The sequence below is a fragment of the Mandrillus leucophaeus genome, unplaced genomic scaffold (genome assembly GCF_000951045.1).
Source record: "Mandrillus leucophaeus isolate KB7577 unplaced genomic scaffold, Mleu.le_1.0 Scaffold422, whole genome shotgun sequence".
NCBI lineage: Eukaryota > Metazoa > Chordata > Mammalia > Primates > Cercopithecidae > Mandrillus > Mandrillus leucophaeus.
The window spans coordinates 13,238-21,847 of NW_012104499.1; positions in this window are offsets into that span (position 1 = coordinate 13,238).

Here is an 8,610-nt window from a genome sequence, read left to right on the forward strand (position 1 = left end):
ACAATTCTGTTGATCTTTTTTTGTCTAGACACAAGTATTGTTCTTTGTATAATCCTAATATTTTAAAATTTTGACTTACATTTCCCCCATATCTGATTCACGTATGTATAAATGTTGTAAATGGCCTTAAAGCCTCTGCAGAATGAAGTGTGATATAAATATTTTTAAAATTATGATTGATAAATGATCATTTAATTCCTGTCAGTGAAAGTGGGAATGGACTATATACACAAAATATACCATCAAGTATGGGATAGTAAAATGTCTGCCAGATAATCATGATTCACTGACCTGTGCACTAATTCAAGATGGTCGCTTACATTGAAGTGACCAACAGCACTAGGCAATACTCCTCCTGACCAATCTTTCCCTCCTAGGATTTAAACTAAAAAGTCAAAAATTTTCAAGAGTAAAGGAACCCAAAACTCCATAAGGAGAGAGAGAAATTCTTGGGAACTGAGCAGTCCTCACTATGCTGCCACCCCACAGGTGCTGGGGACTTTGCATTTCAGCAGAAATGTTCTGCAACAAGGTTGTTATCTAGTCACTCCAAACTGAGATTATCTTCTCAGTGAGTCTGTCTAGTCTGCTGAGTTAGATTACAAATTCTTCCACAGAAGTGTTCCTACCTTCTGATATCATCTCTGTGTACCTACTCTTGTTTTTTGATTCAATCTTGACTCAGTGAATCCTATTGTTTCCTGCAAAATGATACAAGATGCAATTTGATGAGCTGTATCCCTGAGGAAGGTCAGAAAAAAATATAGATCTATTCTGCTGTATTTCCTATTCTAAATGATTCAGGTCAACATATATTCGTCACGTATGATCATGTATCACTTGATAGGCCACGTTCTGAAAAATGTATCTTTAAGTGATTTCACTATTGTGCAAACATCCTAGAGTGCATTTATGCAAACCTAGATGGTGTAGCCTACGATACACTTAGGCTACATGGTATAGCCTATTCTTCCCAGGCTACAAAGCTGTACAGCAGGTACCGTCCTGAATACTGTAGGCAACTGTAACAGTATAATAACTATTTAATCATATTCAAACATAGAAAAGATACAGTAAAATACAGTATTATAATTTTATAGGGCCACTTTCATATATATTGTCCATTATTGTCCAAAATGTCATTCTGCGGCACATAAGTATACTTACTATTTGCCAAGCATTGTTCTAGGTACTACAGACTGCTTCTCAAGATTTAATGTTCATACAAATCACCTGCACATCCTTTAAATGTAGATTCTAATTCAAAAGTTCTCAGGTGGGACCTGAGATTTTTATATCATTATTGAGCACCCAGGTGATATCAATGCTGTTTGGCCTTGGATCACACTTTGAATAGCAAGGACATAAGGTAGTAATAATACAATACATTCCTTCTATTCAAGACATTTAAAATTTAGTTGGATAAATTGTGGAAGTGGTTAAGCATGAAGGCTTTCACATATATGAGGCATATCGTTTTGGGCAGCCTGTGATAGTAGATTTTGGGGAGACCCTGTTGGCAGATGAGAAAATTGTGATGCTGAATAAATGAGTGAGTGAGTTAATGAGTGAGTGAGTGATTGAGTGTGAGTATATATTGGCAGTTGGGGAGTGAGAAAAAGGAAATATCATTGAGGGAGGTATGTGAGATAAACCTTGAAGAATAGATAGAATTTTGACAGGGGAACACATGAGCACCAGCCAGGATAACAATATGAGTAAATAGTACTTAACATCACTAATTATCAGGAAAATGCAAACCAAAATCACTATGAGATACCACTCCCCACCTGTTAGTATAGCTATTATCAAAAAGATAAGAGATAACAAGGGTTGCTGAGGGTGTGGAGTAAAAGAAACCCTTGTACCCTAGTGGTGGGAATGTAGATTGGTTCAGCCATTATAAAAATATTATAGAGGTTCCTGAAGAAATTAAAAACAGAATTACCATACGATTATGGTAATTACCATAATCAATTACCAGTATCAATCACCAGCAATCCCTCTTCTGGGCATATACTCAAAGGAGAGGAAATCACCACTTAATATATCTGCACTCCCATGTTCATTGCAACATTATTCACAATAGGCAAGATATGGAAACAATTTAGACGTCCATCAATGGATGAATGGGTAAAGGAACTGTGTGTGTGTGTGTGTGTGTGTGTGTGTGTGTAATGAAATATTATTTGGCCTTAAAAAAGGAAGAGATCCTGCCATTTGCCACAACATGGCTGAATCTGGAGTACATTATGCTAAATGAAATAAGCCAGACGCAGAAAGAAAAATCATATTGCATGATATCTCTTATATGTAGAATCTTTTTTTAAATAAAATGTCAAATATACAGAGACAGAATAAAAGTCTTTCTAGAGGGTTGTGGCAGGGTGGGGGGAAGAAATGGGGAGATGTCAGTTAAAGGGTACAAAATAAAAAACATGTAGGATGAACAAGTTGAAAGATCGAATGCACAATATGAGGATTATAGTTAATAATAATGTATTGTATTTGGGATTTTTCCTGAGTAGATTATAGCTGCTCTTGCCAGAGAGGAAAGAATGGGATGACAGATATGATAATTTGTTCTCCTATGTTAACCATTATACTATATATATAAAACATCATGCCATATACCTCAAATATACACAATAAAGTTTATTTTTCAATTACAAACAAAACAATATGAGCAAATATATGAAGGCAAGAGATAATATTGGTTGTATTTTGAAAAGAGCCAGTAGTCTCATTTGATTGGTACATAGAGAAAGTAACAGAAAATATAGCAGGAATTAGGAATCTAGGAAGAGATGGTAAAGGGCTTTGAAGGCCATATAAAGAGTGACTTGTACTTATTTTGATAGTTAATAGGGAACCCTTAAAGGATTTAGAGCAGAGCAGTGATATTATGAGACCTGTTGTTTAGTTATGGCTATAGAATTAGAGCCCTGGTCCCTGGTCCAGCATCATCATTTTCACCTGAGTGTTTGTGAGACATTCAGGCCTGCTGCAGACTTACTGAATTAGAAATTCTGGGGGTGGTGCCCAGCACTCACTTTGAATAAACCCTCCAGAGGTTTCAGATGCACTCTGAAGTGTGAGAACCACTGGGTTAGAAAAACAGATCACAAGTTTGACTGCATATTAGAATCAACTGGGAGCTTAAAAAAAAATAAGCTGATGTGCAAAGCTGCCTACCATATTCATCAAATCAGAAATCTTGGGGATGAGATTTGGGTATTAACAGTTTTTAAAGCACCTCAGGTGATTTTAATGGAAAACCCAGGCAGAGCATTACTGAAAAGAAGATGCAGCTTTGTTGAGGATTGAGCTGGAGAGACTGGTTAGAGAGGGTTGCAATAATTAACTGGGGCTGTGTCCTGGGACAGGAAAAAAATGACTATGAAATATGTTCCAGAGCAAGCCCTATCATATAGGATTGGGCAACTGCCTGCATATGAAGTGAGAGAGGAGTCCAAGGGTTTCAAGTTTCAGAGAAGAAAGAGGGTTGGTGTCAAAGAATGCTGCCAGCTACAGAGATTATCAGATAATATTATTTTGTTGCTTTGTTTTGTTTTTTGAGAAGGAGTCTTGCTCTGTCACAGAGGCTGGAGTGCAGTGGCATGATCTCGGCTCACTGCAACCTCCGTCTCCTGCGTTCAAGCAATTCTCCTGTCTCAGCCTTCAGAGTAGCTGGGATTACAGGCATGTGCCACCACACCTGGCTAATTTTTATATTTTTAGTAGAGACAGGGTTTCACCATGTTAGCCACGCTCATCTCGAACTCCTGACCTCAAGTGATCCACCCACCTTGGCCTCCGTAAGTGCTTGGATTACAGGTGTGAGCCATAGAAAGATAATATTTGATTGATTAGTTATAGTAATCAGAAAGATAAAATAGTAGGTTGAGAGCTACTAGGATTGTGGGAAGATTTTCTTGGGAGGGAGGGTACCCAGAGGTATTTGGATTCAGAAGGGAAAAATGTTGAAGATGAAACAGACAAACAGGACAAATAATAGAATCAGGTTTGAGAGGAGTTGGGCAGAGATAAGATCAAGGACACACAAAAAGGTGTTATTTGCAAGAAAAAAAGACACTATAGTTTGAAAACTAGATATTAAGAGAAGGAAAACTCCTGTTTTGGTAACATTGTGAACAAGATATTCTAAATAGCCCTACTACTTCGAAAATTCTAAATGCTGTGGATGACTTTTAACAATATATTTTAAAATGCATGCTGAGCTCAGAAGAAAGTAAGAATCGAAGGTAGTGGGGGAAGGAAAAACAGAAGTGGGGGTAGGAGGTAGATAAAGAAGGAGGAACAAGCTGAAACCAGAATAGGGTAGTAGACAATGTAAAAGTAAAGAAACCCAGTGTGAAGATATTCATGCCAGTAATGTAGAGTTTTGGAAGTTGGAAATGAAATCCTAATGGTTGGGCCTAGGCAAATAAAGAAGCTGTACCTGAGATAATCAGGTACATCTGGCTCTTTTGAAGGTGCTACATTGTCAGTGAAAAATAGGCCAGAAACAAAATCTGTCAGCCATAAGAACAAGCCCGCAAGGAAACTTTTCTTCACTACAGCTGCAGATGGACATGAATTAATAACAATAGTAGGAATCTCGACTATACCCTAAACCCAAAAATTTGTTTCCAGAGATCTCCTTTAGAAGAAACTGGGATTTAAATTTATTCAACCAGCATGGTTGAAAAACACCAAGCCTAGAAGTTATTCCAGTATACTAGCATCCCTTTTGGCCAGCAAAAGCACATAAAATTATCTGTGAATAAACCGTCCTCAACCCAGACCTATAAGAGCCCCACAGATTGTTTAGCCAAATAGAAGCACACATCAGGAAACAAGTGTTTAATCACTAAACACATAAGGAAACAAGTTACCATGAATAAGACTCAGAAGAAACAAGAAAGAACAGATTTAAACATTTAAGAATTTTAAGTATTTGTTGTTGTTGTTTTGAGACAGGGCCTCGCTCTATCACCCAGGCTGGAGTACAGTGACAGGATCTCAGCTCACTGCAGCTTGGACCTCCTGGGTTCAAGCGATCCTCTGGCCTCAACAACAGTCCCCTCCTCCCCATAGCTGGGACTATGCCACCACCCCCGCCCCTGGCCAGTGTTTTTTTGTTTTTTTGTTTGTTTGTTTGTTTTTTGTTTTTTGTTTTTTGTTTTTTTTTGGTAGAGACAGGGATTTGCCATGTTGCACGGGCCTGTCTTGAACTCCTGGGCTCAAGTGATCCTCCAGCCTAGGCCTCTGCATGTGCTGGGATTACAAGCGTGAGCCACTGCACCCAACCAATAATTTTAACTGTTACTGATAAAAGATAGAATGCACAATAATCTGAATCTTCAAAGAAATAAAAGAAACAAAAATGAGCAGAAAATAAGAGATCAACAATGAACATAAATATTTGAGAATTAAAAATAGAAACAACTTAAATATAACCACTGATATTAAATCCTAATGGATGGCTTAACCAACAAATTGAATACATATAGCTGAAGCCAGAAATGGTAAACTAAAGTGTGTATCTAAGGAAATTACCTAGATTGGAGCACAGATAAAAACATGAAAGAGAAGCTAAAAGATATGGATTACAGTATGTGAAGGTTTAGCATAAGTCTAATCAGACTCCCAGAAGGGAAAACTGGAAAGAATAGAGGCAATATTTGAAGAAATAATGTTTGATAATTTTCCAGAACTAAGAAATTCTAATTCACAGATTCCAAAAACACAACAATTCCTAAATAGGAAAAACAACAAAAACAAAGAGAAATCTATACCCAGAGACATCATAGGACAACAAGAAAACCTTTAAGTAAGCCAGAGAAATACCAACTATGGAAGCCAGAGGAGAGTAGAATAAAAATTTCAATGTGCTAAAAAAAAAAAAAAAAAAAAAAAAAAATCCTATACTCAGAAAAAAGTGTATTATAAGAACAAAGGGGAAATAAAGACATTTAAAAATAAACAAAAAATTTATCACCAACAGAGCTTCACTGAAGGAAATTTTAAAAGATATACTTCAAACAGAAGGACAGTAATCACAGATAGAAGGTCTGACATGCAAGAAGTATTTTTAAAAAGTAGTAGTAAATGTGTAGGCAAATATAATGAACACTGATTGTGTAAAACCATAGTAATCCCAATTACCCTGACTTAATAATTACACGTTGTATGCATGTATCAAAATATCACATGTACCCCATAAATATGTACAAGTATTATGTATCAATTTTTTAAAACCATAGTAATGACATCTGGTGGGCTTAAACAGAAATAAAATTATTTAATAGTAATATAAATTGGAAGGATGTTACAGTAAAACTGTCTTAAGCTCTTTGTACTTCCCAGGAGAAGGGTAAAGTTATTCCTTGCCATTAGTCTTTAATAAGTGTGCATAGTATAACTGATAATAATAGAAGTAAAGTATATATGTTTATAATTGAAATAATAAATAAAGCATATATGACTTCTAAACCAGTACAGGAAGGGGGATGGAATAAAAACACATGTGATCACTCTAGAAGGCCACAATTAATGAAAGGAAAATTAAACAGAACAGCCAAGACTAACTGAAAATATAAGAATAGTAGATTTAAATATGCCATTAATTACATTAAGTATAAGTGAACTAAATGTTCCAGTTAAAAGACAAGATTGTTTATCTGAATTTTTAAAAATCCGTTTATCTGCTAGTTATTAGAGACTCACCTAAAACACAGGATAACAAGATAAAGGTTGAAGGTAACAGAAAGTGATAAACTTTACTATGCTGATACCACCTCAAAGAAAGCTGAAATCGTTTACTGATATTAGATAAAGTCAACTTCAAGGCAAAAAATGTTACTAAGATAAAGTGGGTCACTTCTAACAAGTCATGAGGAAAACAGACAAAACACATTAACAGGCATTTCACAGAATAATAAACATGAATGGCCAATAAACCTGGAAAGATGCCCACCCTCATTAGTAATAAGGGAAACACAAATTAGAAGCAATGGGTTATAGTTTTATACCACTGGATTGGCAAAAATTTTGAAGTCTGATGATACTAAGATCTAGTCAGGATGTAGAGCAAAGAGAATTTTGTTCACTGCTGTTAAAGTATTAATTAACATAAATTTTTTAAAAAGTTTCACATTGTCTTGAAAAGCTGAAGTTAAACAGACCCTAAATGTCAGCAGTTTCTCTCCCAGGTATATACCTAAATAATCTTTTGCACATGTACATGAAGAGACAAGCTTAAGAATGTTCATTAGTAGCAAAAAGTGGGAAGCAATCCAGATGGACATCAAAAGAAGAATGAATAAATTATGTTTCATTCGTTCTATGAAATACTATTTATATGAGAATGAATGAACTGCAAAAATGCATCAACATGGATGAATTGCACAAACATAATGTTGAGTGAAAAAAGCAACTTGCAGGGGGAAAAACAGGCAGTATGACACCATTCATATAATGCTCAAAAGCACTGACAATGTATTATTTAAGTATTGACACATATGTGATAAAAGTATAACAGAAAGCAATGAAAAAGAAGAAAAGATAAAATCAGAATAGTGTTTGCCCTCATGGGGATGAAGGGGGCATAATGAGGGTAGGGGTGGCACACAGGAAACTTCAGTGATGTTTGTAATCTTGGATCCTTAAGCTTCAGGGTGGGTATAGGCATGTTCATCACACTTTTCTTTATACCAAATATAAAAATTATATACAATGATAGACTGGATAAAGAAAATGTGGCACATATACACCATAGAATACTATGCAGCCATAAAAAAGAATGAGTTCATGTCCTTTGCAGGGGCATGGTCGAAGCTGGAAACCATCATTCTCAACAAACTAACACAGGAACAGAAAACCAAACACCACATGTTCTCACTCATAAGTGGGAGTTGAACAATTAGAACACATGGTCACAGGGAGGAGAACATCACACACTAGGACCTGTCAGGGGATGGGGGCAAGGGGAGAGATAACATTAGGAGAAATACCTAATACAGATGACGGGTTGATGGTTGCAGCAAACCACCATGGCACATGTATACCTATGTAACAAATCTGCACGTTCTGCACATGTATCCCAGAACTTAAGTATAATAATAATAATAAAAAGAAAACCACATGCCACAGAGCACTGGTTCCCCCCTCAAAAAAAATTATATATATGTATGTATATTTGTTTGTATGTGTTAAATATAATCCTAAAAGAGATAAAGGTTAATTATGCAGAGAGGAAGGATGATCAGATGTGCATGGTGAAGACATTATGATGGGATTAGAGGCTAGGAGAGAATAATGGCACTTAAGGCAGCCACTGTGGGGGCATATGCTGGGAAATCATAATACATTTAGCTTTCCAAAATAATTCTGAAGAAGCACCTGGTGGGCCCTCTGAGTCATTACGCTGACAAAATAAGATTGTTCTTCTGCCACCCCTTCCTTTCCTTGACTCTACACCATAATAATAGTAATCATATTCTTAATAACAACCATTTGCTGAGAGCCCACTATGGGCCAGTAGCTATATATATGTGTGTGTGTGTGTGTGTGTGTGTGTGTGTGTGTGTGTGTGTGTGTGTGTGT